Here is a 12,960-nt window from a genome sequence, read left to right as displayed (position 1 = left end):
GGAGACTACACGCAAATCGCCTAGTACTTGCACAAACAATCAAGAACCTTGCAACCAACGCGATAAAGGGGTTGTCAATCCCTTCACGGCAACTTGCAAAAGTGAGATCTGATAAAGATAATAATATAAATATTTTTGGTATTTTTGTTGGATAGATTGGAAGGTAAAGATTGCAAAATAAACGGTGATAGAAATTGGCAAGTTGATGATAAACTAATATGATGTAAAATAGACCCGGGGGGCATAGGTTTAACTAGTGGCTTATCTCAAGATAGCATATATTACGGTGGGTGAACAAATTACTACCGAGCAATTGATAGAAAAGTGCATAGTTATGAGAATATCTAGGCATGATCATGAACATAGGCATCACGTCCGTGTCAAGTAGACCGAAACGATTCTGCATCTACTACTATTACTCCACACATCGACCGCTATCCAGCATGCATCTAGAGTATTAAGTTTATAAGAAGAGAGTAACGCATTAGGCAAGATGACATGATGTAGAGGGATAAACTCAAGCAATATGATATAAAACCCATCTTTTTATCCTCGATGGCAACAATACAATACGTGTCGGTTCCCTTTCTGTCATTGGGATCGAGCACCGCAAAATTGAACCCAAAGCTAAGCACTTCTCCCATTGCAAGAAAGATCAATCTAGTAGGCCAAACTAAACCGATAATTCGAAGAGACTTGCAAAGATATCAAATCATGCATATAAGAATTCAGAGAAGAATCAAATATTGTTCATAGATAATCTTGATCATAAACCCACAATTCATCGGATCTCGACAAACACACCGCAAAAGGTATTACATCGAATAGATCTCCAAGAACATCGGGGAGAACTTTGTATTAAGAACCTAAGAGAGAGAAGAAGCCATCTAGATAATAACTATGGACCCGAAGGTCTGTGGTAAACTACTCACACATCATCGGAGAGGCTATGGTGTTGATGTACAAGCCCTCCGTGATCGAATCCTCCTCCGGCAGATCGCCGAAAAAGGCCCCAAGATGGGATCTCACAGGTACAGAAGGTTGCGGCGGTGGAAAAGTGGTTTCGTGGCTCCCCTGGATGTTTTCAAGGTATAAGAGTATATATAGGCGAAAGAAGTAGGTCGGTGGAGCTATGAGGGGCCCACGAGGGTGGGGGCGCGCCTACCCCCCCCCCCCTGGGCGTGCCCTCCTACCTCGTGGCCGCCTCATTGCTTCCTTGACTTCCACTCCAAGTCTCCTGGATTGCATTTGCTCCAAAAAAGATCCTCGCGAAGGTTTCGTTCCGTTTGATATTCCTTTTCTACGAAACACTGAAATAGGCAAAAAACAACAATTCCCACTGCTCCTTGGGTTAATAGGTTAGTCCCAAAAATAATATAAAAAGGTATATTAAACATCCAAAACAGATAATATAATAGCATGGAACAATCAAAAATTATAGATACGTTGGAGACGTATCAACCTACGAACTATGAAGAGCTATGATGAGCCCAGATTCCGATAAATGGCTTGAGGCCATGAAATCTGAGATAGGATCCATGTATGAGAACAAAGTGTGGACTTTGGTGGACTTGCCCAATGATCGGCAAGCCATTGAGAATAAATGGATCTTCAAGAGGAAGACGGACGCTGATGGTAGTGTTACTATCTAGAAAGCTCGACTTGTCGCAAAAAAGGGTTTTTCGACAAGTTCAAGGAGTTGACTACGATGAGACTTTCTCACTCGTAGCAATGCTTAAGTCTGTTCGAATCATGTTAGCAATTACTGCATTTTATGAAATCTGGCAAATGGATGTCAAAACTGCATTCCTTAATGGATTTATTAAAGAAGACTTGTATATGATGCAACCAGAAGGTTTTGTCGATCCTAAAGGTGCTAACAAAGTGTGCAAGCTCTAGCGATTCATCTATGGACTGGTGCAAGCATCTCGGAGTTGGAATATACGCTTTGATGAGGTGATCAAAGCATGTGGTTTTATACAGGCTTACGGTGAAGCCTGTATTTATAAGAAAGTGAGTGGGAGCTCTGTAGCATTTCTCATATTATATGTGGATGACATATTGCTGATTGGAAATGATATAGAATTTCTGGATAGCATAAAAGGATACTTGAATAAGAATTTTTCAATAAAAGACCTCGGTAAAGCTACTTATGTATTGGGCATCAAGATCTATGGAGATAGATCGAGATGCTTAATAGGACTTTCACAAAGCACACACCTTGACAAGATTTTGAAGGAGTTCAAAATGGATCAGTCAAAGAAGGAATTCTAACCTATATTGTAAGGTGTCAAGTTGAGTAAGACTAAAAACCCGACCACGGCAGAAGATAGAGAGAGAATGAAAGTCATTCCGTATGCCTCAGCCATAGGTTCTATAAAGTATGCCATGCTGTGTGCCAGACCTATTGTATACCTTGCCATGAGTTTGGCAAGGGGTTACAATAGTCATCTAGGAGTAGATCACTGGACAACGGTCAAAATTATCCTTAGGTACCTAAAGAGGACTAAGGAAATGTTTCTCGATTATGGAGGCGACAAAGAGTTCGTCGTAAAGGGTTACGTCGATGCAAGCTTTGACACCGATCTAGATGTCTCTGAGTCTCAATCTGGATACGTATTGAAAGTGGGAGCAATTAGCTAGAGTAGCTCCATGCAGAGCATTGTAGACATAGAAATTTGCAAAATACATACGGATCTGAATGTGACAGACCCGTTGACTAAACTTCTCTCACAAGCAAAACATGATCACACCTTAGTACTCTTTGGGTGTTAATCACATAGCGATGTGAACTAGATTATTGACTCTAGTAAACGCTTTGGGTGTTGGTCACATGGCGATGTGAACTATCGGTGTCAATCACATGACGATGTGAATTGATGTTAAATCACATGGCGATGTGAACTAGATTATTGACTCTAGTGCAAGTGGGAGACTGAAGGAAATATGCCCTAGAGACAATAATAAAGTTATTATTTTATATTTCCTTATATCATGATAAATGTTTATTATTCATGCTAGAATTGTATTAACCGGAAACTTGATACATGTGTGGATACATAGACAAATACAGTGTCCCTAATATGCCTCTACTTGACTAGCCCGTTAATCAAAAATGGTTAAGTTTCCTGACCATAGACATGTGTTGTCATTTGATGAATGGGATCACATCATTAGGAGAATGATGTGATGGACAAGACCCATCCGTTAGCTTAGCATAATGATCGTTAAGTTTTATTGATATTGCTTTCTTCATGACTTATACATATTCCTTTGACTATGAGATTATGCAACTCCCGAATAACGGAGGAACACCTTGTGTGCTATCAAACGTCACAACATAACTGGGTGATTATAAAGATGATCTACAGGTGTCTACGAAGGTGTTTGTTGGGTTGGCATAGATCGAGATTAGGATTTGTCACTCCGAGTATCGGAGAGGTATCTCTGGGCCCATCGATAATGCACATCATGATGAGCCTTGCAAGCAATGTGACTAATGAGTTAGTTGCGGGATGATGCACTACGGAACGAGTAAAGAGACTTGCCGGTAACGAGATTGAACTAGGTATGAAGATACCGATGATCGAATCTCGGGCAAGTAACATACCGATGACAAAGGGAATGACGTATGTTGTCATTACGGTTTGACCAATAAAGATCTTCGTAGAATATGTAGGAACCAATATGAGCATCCAGGTTCCGTTGTTGGTATTGATCGGAGATGTGTCTCGATCATGTCTACATATTTCTCAAACCCGTAGGGTCCGCACGCTTAACGTTTGATGATGATTTGTATTATGAGTTATATGTTTTGGTGACCGAATATTGTTCGGAGTCCCGGATGAGATCACGGACATGATGAGGAGTCTCGAAATGGTCGACAGGTAAAGATTGATATACTGGATGATAGTATTCGGATACCGGAATGGTTTTGGAGTGTTTCGGATATTTATCGGAGTACCGAGGGGTTACCGGAACCCCCCGGAGAAAGTAATGGGCCACTATGGGCCATAGGGGAGAGAGAGGGGCAGCCCACAAGGGGTGGCGCCCCCCCCCCCATGGGGAGTCCGAATTGGACAAGGGGAGGGGGCGCGTCCCCCCTTTCCTTCTCCCTCTGCCTCTCCTTTCCCCTTTCCCCCTCCGAAGAAAGGAAGGGGGCGAATTGGACTAGGAGACCAAGTGGGACTCCTCCCACTTGGCGCACCCCCTAGGAGGCCCTCTCCCTCTCCTTCCTTTATATACGGGGGCAGGGGGCACCCCAAAGGAGATCAATTGTTTCTTAGCCGTGTGCGGTGCCCCCCTCCACAGTTTACTCCTCCGGTCATATTGTCGTATTGCTTAGGCGAAGCCCTGCGCGGATCACATCACCATCACCGTCACCACGCCGTCGTACTGACGAAACTCTCCCTCGACACTTTGTTGGATCAAGAGTTCGAGGGACGTCATCGAGCTGAACGTGTGCAGAACTCGGAGGTGCCGTACGTTCGGTGCTTGATCGGTTGGATCGCGGAGACGTTCGACTACATCAACCGTGTTAAGCTAACGCTTCTGCTTTCGGTCGACGAGGGTACGTGGACACACTCTCCCTCTCTCGTTGCTATGCATCTCCTAGATAGATCTTGCGTGATCGTAGGAATTTTTTTAAAATTGCATGCTACGTTCCCCAACAGGGATCGAGTACCAGGGCCGCCGAACCTCCATGACGGATACTGGTCGGGTGGTCCCTGCGGTCGAAGGTGATCGGACAAGCCGACCATGGGTTGAATTTTGGGGCGACATGCTCTACGGCGTAGACGTCCCTTAGTGCGCGCTTGCGCTCCCTCTTTGGGATATGTGTGACATATATCATGTTCACTGTTTTCACCTCGGGGGGAAACTTCTTCTATCCAATTGTGTTCGAAGGGCGGGGTTCATCATCGTCCTCGCTTTGAGGCCCTTTCCTCTTGTGTTCGGTATTTAACTTACCGGCTTGTTTAAAAACCCAGCAGTTTCTGTTGGTATGATTGGCAGGCTTGTCGGGGTGCCATGAATCTGGCAAGGCCTGTCTAGTATCTTGTCCAAATTAGATGGACCATCTCTATTTCCTTTGAAGGGTTTCTTTCGCTGGCCGGGTTTGGAACCGCTGAATCCGGCGTTGACTGTCGTATCTTCAGTTTCCTCATTGTTGTTCCGACGCTTATTTTTGTTACGTCATGGCCTTCCATTGTCGTCCCTGGCTTCAGAGGTGTCAGGGTCGTTTGTACTGCTGCTTCTACGAGCCAACCAGCTGTCTTCACCCACACAGAAGCGGGTCATTAGTGCAGCGAGAGCTCCATAGTCTTCGGCTTTTCCTGACCGAGGTGTCGGGCGAGCCATTCGTCACGGACGCTATGCTTAAAGGCTGCTAAGGCTTCGGCGTCCACACAGTCAACAAATTGGTTCTTTTTATTTAAGAACCGAGTCTAGAGTTTGCGGGCTGACTCTCCGGGTTGCTGGACTATATGACTGAGGTCATCGGTGTCTGGTGGCCGGACATAAGTGCCTTGGAAGTTGTCTCGAAAAGCATCCTCCAAGTCCTCCCAGCTGCCAATGGAGTTCTCTGGGAGGATATTCAACCAGTGTCGTGCTGGTACTTTTAACTTTAGGGGGAGGTATTTAATGGCGTGGAGATCATCACCGCGAGCCATGTGAATGTGGAGAAGAAAATCTTCAATCCATACAGCGGGATTTGCCATTCCATCGTATGCCTCGATGTTTACGGGTTTAAACCCTTCTGGAAATTGGTGCTGCATTACCTCATCGGTAAAGCACATGGGGTGTGCAGCGCCTCTATATCGGGCCACATCACGACGGAGTTCGGATGATATCCGTGTTCGGTTCTCAGCCCGAACTTGGTTTATGATTGTCGCGCCAGGCTTGATGGCTGTCGTCTCTTGTTGGAGCACGTCCCCTTGATCCGTAGATGGATCTGGTATGGCTGGCTCGATTGTCCAGGTCCTGACGTAAGTCATATGTGTAACCCGGAGCCGATGCCTCCTTGCCTCTACGGTGGGGTGGCGCGGGCTGGTATTCGGCATAATTAGCCATTTTGTCCCGTCCACGTGGTGGTCGGTCTGGTTCATCAGCATGGTGGCATTTTGACGGATTTGGCTCTAGGGCCTCGTCGTCGAATTGTGGTAGTAGCCTGTGTTTTGGGTAGCTCTTTGTTGGGCGTTCAAGGCCATATTCTTCGGCGGCCAGGACCTTGGTCCATCTGTCGTTGAGCTTATCCTATTCGGCTTGAAGCTGCTGTTGTTTCTTTTTCAGGCTCCTTGTAGTGGCGATAAGTTGTCGCTTGAAGCGTTCTTATTCGAGGGGTTCCTCAGGCATGATGAGATCTTTGTTGCTGAGGCTAACGTCCTCCTCGGAGACCGGTAGATAATTACTATCTTCCGAATCCTCATGATCAACGAGTTCGTCGGGGTTAACTTGTCCCTCCTCCCATTCATCCTGCTTGGACGCAGCCTCGACGGGGTCTTCGGCATCATCCGGAGTGTTGTTATCTCCGGTGCCAGCATTTCTATCTTTTTCTCGACGAGATCATGAGCGGCGCCGCTGACGTCGGCGCTTAGGTGGTGCCTCGACGAGCTTGTCCTTGATCAGATCTTGAGTGCCATCGTCGTCCTTCTTTTCGGGCGTATCCATCATGTACACATCATAAGTAGAAGTGGCTATCCAATGCCCAGTGATGGGTGGGTTTTGGCCTGATTCAGCTCCGGCATCGTCGTCCATGTCGTCGATGTCTTCGGAGGCGTAATCCAACATGTCGGTTAGGTCCTTGACAGTGGCTATCAAGTGGGTGGTGGGTGGGACGTAAAATTCCCCGCTCTCAGTCCCTAGTTTGGGCTGGGCGTAGTTCGGAAGTGATACTTCCGTAATGGCGAGAGATCGCATTAAGTCCAGAGCCTCGTTTAGGAGCGAAAGCTGGATGGGTGACTGAGGACCTGCGGAGCTGGGCCTGGTAAACGCCACCTGACTGTGCTCAATGGACGCAGACCTCGAGAGTTCGGTGTTGACCTCCAGAGATGAGTCCGGTTTCCCGATGACAGAGAGAGTCCTGTTTGACTCCAGGCTTGTTGACAACATAGCCACCTCTGGGTTTCCGGTTGGGAACTCCGCAACAGGAGAGAGTCCGGCGGGGCTTAGCCTCCCGTCTTCGGACAGAGTGGTCCGCTCTGGATCTAAGACTGGGCAGGAACAAGAGTTGATCCTTGAACAGAGCCTGGTGGTGGATCCAACGGGCTTCCTTCGTGTAGATGAGGAGCGGCGGCCGAGGCCGAGAACCCTTCGAAGATCAAGTCTCCTCAGATATCAGCGATGTAATTCAGGCTTCCGAATCTGATCTGGTAACCAGGGGCGTAGCTGTCGATCTTCTCGAGGCGACCAGTTGAATTGGCACGTAGAGCGAAGCCGCCAAACACAAAAAGTTGACCATGGAGAAAGGTCTCCCCGGGAACAACATCATCATTGATGACAAGATGCGCCATCGATCTTTCTGTTGACGGCATAGTGAAACTCTCAATGAAAGCACCAATGTCGGTGTCAAAACCGGCCGATCTCGGGTAAGGGGTCCCGAACTGTGCGTTTGAGGATCGAAGGTAACAAAGGACAAGTGGGACACAATGTTTACCCAGGTTCGGGCCCTCTTAATGGAGGTAAAACCCTACGTCCTGCTTGATTGTATTTGATGAGTATAGGGGTTACAAGAGTTGATCTACCTCGAGATCGTAATGGCCAAACACTAGATGTCTAGCCTATGTGAATTCTGATAGCCTCTACGGACTAAAGCCTCTAGTTTATATACACACCGGAGGGGTCTAGGGTTGTACACAGTCGGTTTGTAGAGGAAGGAAATTACATATCCGGACACCAATCTTGCCATCCACGCATATGGGAGTCCTACCCCGGACGCGGAGGAAAGTCTTCCGCTTTATATCTTCACGGCCCATCAGTCCGGTCTATATCAAATAGCGCGGACACCCGAGGGGCCCCTAATCCAGGACTCCCTCAGCACGCACCAACCCTAGATCGCCAGGAAAATCGCCTCCAGAAAAAAAAACTCTTTGAAAACATAACTTGCATAGAAAAAACAAAACGCAGGATGACAAATAATCTGGTTTTTTAGAAAATAAGGTCGCTTATAAACCTTGTAGATCTGATTCTTTTTTTTGTCTTATTTGATGCGGAACCATGCATGCTTCACATTAGACGAAGCTGATTTTCTTCTTGGGAAAGCCTGATTAGCACTGGATTTGTAAAAGAAAAGCATCTAGCGGAATGCACAGGTCCAACGGCGGAGCTATGTTTATCTTTGGGGGGGGCTGTGCACCCCCCCCCCCCCCCAGCCTTTATATAATCACTGAAGAAAAAAATCTTTTAAGATCATAAATACAAGAAAGTGTAGTAATTAGCCCCCTCAAGCACTCATGTTTTCTCTTTTACCGCCCCCTCCCCCCCTCCCTCTGATATCTTTGTCTAGCTCTGCCACTGCACTGGTCCATGTTGGAAGTGATCGTTGTGATGGTAGCCCACGGCTCCACTTTGATGGTCGTCCTCTTGATATCTTGATATTGCCTTCTTCTCTATTTATCTAGCGCCTTGCAAACTTCTTGTTTAACCTTGTAGCAGCATCTAGAGACGGTAAAAAGAACCAACCAAAAATTTAATGGTCAAATAGTTCAAGAAATTAAAAATGACGCCTCACCATCTCTATGGTCTGATCAGATAACCAACCAAAAATTTAGTGGTCAAATAGTTCAAGAAATTAAAAATGACGCCTCACCATCTCTATGGTCTGATCAAATAACCAATTCATCAAATCACCAAACCAATCCGTCCATAACAAATCTAACTTATGATTTGTTTGCTTGGATTATAAAAAAAAGGCAAAAGAGGCTGTTTGGTTTGACCCAGCGCCAACCTTGCCAACCGTACAACTTGAGCCGCCATACAGCAACCGTGTGCACGCGATGAGACGCTCGCTCCGCGTCAGGACACGGTGAAATGTGTTGGGAAACCGGGGCCACCGGGGGGTGGCGGCGGCCTCGTGCGTATCGCACGGGCTAGCCCCTCCCGTTTCCCCCACTTTACGTTAAGTGGGTACTTATCATTTGACCCCCTAAAGCAACGAGGAGCCATCATTGTAATCTCTGATCATTGATTAATAAAGCTGGTCTCCTCCATATCTCTCTGTGTCATTTACTTTCGCGTGTTGGACTACTTCGTCTACGACGCTCGCCCTCACTCCGCAACCTCGGACCGGACTCGCCGGCGGAGTTGCGGAACACGTTATCAGCACGCTTCGCTCCATCAACTCTCCGTCAAGCCTGCATCACGCAGGCTTTCGTCGATCCCGCGGAGAACGCGTGTGGCGCCCGAATGGAGGAAACGTGCCTTGCCGATAGCGCCACTACTCATACCATTTTACGAGAAACTAAGTACTTTGAGTCAATTAAAAAATCTCCGGGAAGTATTATGACAATCACCGGCTGCGGTTCTCACATAGTTGGCTCCGGACGAGCCACTATTATACTCCCCATGGGAACAACTTTGATCATTAATAATGCGTTGTTGTACCCGGAATCGACTCGTACTCTTTTGAGCTTTAGAGACATCCGCGCTAATGGTTTCCATGCTGAGACCGATGATGAAAACGGCAAGGAGTGCCTACTCATCACAAAGCGGGATGCAGGTGGTAAACATGTTATCGAAAGGCTTCCTTCGTTTGACACAGGGCTATACTACACTAAGATAGTAGCACCGCCCGTGTACACTACCCACAAGACCATTTTTAGAAGCTCTGAACTCTTCTGCCTCTGGCACGATAGGTTAGGCCACCCCGGACTTAGGATGATGAGAAATATAATTAACAACTCACATGGCCATAATGTTAACGTGAAGAACTTCCCGAATCCCGATGATTTCGTGTGCTCTGCATGCGCTAAGGGGAAATTAGTCATTAGGCCATCGCCCCTCAAGGTGAGGGATGAAATCCCCGCGTTCTTCGAACGTATCCAAGGGGACATATGCGGTCCAATTCAGCCCCTCACGGGGCCGTTTCGGTACTTCATGGTGCTCATTGATGCTTCCTCTAAATGGTCCAATGTTTGCCTGCTGTCAACAAGGAACCACGCCTTTGCAAAATTGATCTCATAGATCATACAAATGAGGAATAATTTCCCGGATTATCGTATAAAGTCTATTCGAATGGACAATGCCGGAGAATTTACTTCAAAGGCGTTCGATGATTATTGCATGGCAATGGGAATCAAAGTTGAGCACTCGGTACCACATGTTCATACACAAAATGGACTTGCCGAGGCATTGATTAAAAGAATTAAATTCATTGCCCGACCGCTCCTTCAGGGTTGTAATTTACCAACTACATGTTGGGGCCACGCGGTGTTACACGCGGCTAATCTCATCAACTTTCGACCGTCGGCCTACAACATCCACTCTCCTGTTCAACTTGCGCAAGGGTCGGCACCGAAAATTTCCCACCTTCATAGGTTCGGTTGCCAGGTATATGTACCAATACCACCCCCTCAGCGATCGGCGATGGGCCCGCTCCGTAAGTCGGGGATATACGTTGGTTATGAGACTGTGTCCATAATCAGGTATCTGGACCCCATGACAGGTGACTGTCACACGGCTCGTTTTGCTGATTGCATTTTTGATGAGGTTTTTTTCCCGACTTTAGGGGGAGAGAATCAACCCCTTGATGCTAAAAGTCGAGAAATCACGTGGCAAGCCACGGGGGTCCACGCTCATGACCCGCGCGCTGCTGAGACTGAGAGAAAAGTCCAAAAGATAATAGATTTGCAGTCTTTAGCAAATCAACTGCCCGACCACTTTAGTGACTTAAAGACTGTGACAAAATCGCATGTGCACGCGCGCAATGCACCGGAAAGGGTTGAAATACCGAAGAAAAATGATGGTATACCCGCTCCCGTCCAAAGGCCTAAAAGGACGAGAAATCCGGCTTCTCAAATCCCAAGTACTTGGGGACGCCTGACAAAAAAGGATAAGAGAGATTTATCACAGCCTGTCGCCAAAGTACCCCAAATTGAAACGGGGAGCCAGTCGAGACCTGGCACAAGTACGGAAAATTCAGTGCACGAAATTCCGGACTTAAACTTTCCCATAGGGGAAACACCCAGCGGAGATGTGAGCGCACACATCGGCGCGGGAAATCTAAAGGACCTTGCTCCCACAATGGGAAATTTGGTAGAGCAAGTGTTTGCGCCGGATGCGCTCCATGACGAAATGGCCATAAATTATATTTATACGGGGGAATCCCTGAACCGAGCAACAGTGATTGTCGACATCAACTTTGCTACGAAAATTGCCTCAATCATAGATCTTGACCCTGAGCCTAACACGCTCGCTGATTGCAAGAAAAGGTCGGATTGGAAAGATTGGCAGCAGGCAATTACTGCCGAATTATTATCTCTCAACAAAAGGAAGGTGTTCGGACCAGTTTATCGAACTCCTCCCCACATTCGCCCTGTTGGCCATAGGTGGGTTTTTGTTCGAAAGAGAGATGAAAATAATAAGGTAGTACGGTACAAAGCAAGGCTCGTTGCTCAAGGGTTCACTCAACGACCAGGTGTCGATTTTGAGGAGACTTATTCCCCGGTCATGGATGGAGTTACCTTTAGATACTTGATCTCGATGGAAGTAAACATGGGCTTGAAAATGAAACTAATGGATGTTGTCACTGCTTACCTATATGGTAACTTGGATTCGAACATATACATGAAGGTTCCAGAAGGTATCCCTGTTCCGAACCATGATAGAGCAAACAGGGGTCTATACAGTGTTCAACTTCAAAAGGCACTGTACGGACTCAGACAGTCTGGTAGAATGTGGTACAATCGCTTAAGTGATTTCCTTCATGAGAAGGGCTACACGAGCAATAAAGATTGCCCATGTGTTTTTATACGGCGATCCCAAGATGGATTCTGTATAATCTCGGTGTACGTGGACGATTTAAACATAATCGGTACGCCTGAGGATATTGAGGAAGCGAGTTCCTACCTGATGTCGGAATTCGAGATGAAGGATTTGGGTAAAACCAAGTTCTGTCTAGGTCTGCAACTTGAACATTCCCCTGATGGGATTCTAGTGCACCAGTCGGCCTACACCCAGAAGGTGTTGGAGAGATTTGGATTTGATAAGGCATATCCTTCTAAGACCCCGATGGTCGGAAGATCTTTACAGCCAGACAAGGACCCGTTCAGGCCAAAGGAAGAGGGGGAGGAAACTCTGGGACCAGAGGTTCCTTACCTGAGTGCAGTTGGAGCACTCATGTACCTCGCAAATTGTACACGGCCAGACATTGCGTTCGCCGTCAGTTTGCTTGCTCGGTACAGTTCTGAACCTACCAAGAGGCATTGGAAAGGTGTCAAGGACGTCTTCTGTTACCTGCAAGGGACCAAAGATCTTGGCATGTTTTATAAAAGAAATCAAGACCTATTTATTATAGGCTATGCCGATGCTGGGTACCTATCGGACCCACATGATTGCAAATCGCAGACTGGATATGTTTTCCTTTGTGGTGGAACTGCGTTTTCCTGGAAATCGTCCAAGCAAACACTTGTGTCGACTTCCACGAACCACTCGGAAATCATGGCACTATTCGAAGCGTCAAAAGAGTGTGTATCGCTTCGGCGGATGGTCGGCCACATTCAACAGACATGTGGGCTGAACACCGTACAAACCCCTACCATTATCTATGAAGATAATGCTGCTTGTGTTGCACAAGTCCAGATGGGTTACGTGAAGAGTAACCTCACAAAGCATATTAGTCCCAAGTTCTTCTATGCACATGAGCTGCAACAGTTGAATGAGGTGAGAGTTTTGCATACTAAGTCATGTGACAATCTTGCTGATATGTTCACTAAATCATTACCGGCATCAACCTTAGAGAGGTGTGTG

Source organism: Triticum aestivum, chromosome 3D, assembly GCF_018294505.1.
Source record: "Triticum aestivum cultivar Chinese Spring chromosome 3D, IWGSC CS RefSeq v2.1, whole genome shotgun sequence".
NCBI lineage: Eukaryota > Viridiplantae > Streptophyta > Magnoliopsida > Poales > Poaceae > Triticum > Triticum aestivum.
The sequence above is the reverse complement of the archived record's forward strand: the minus strand, read 5'-3'. Positions refer to the sequence as shown.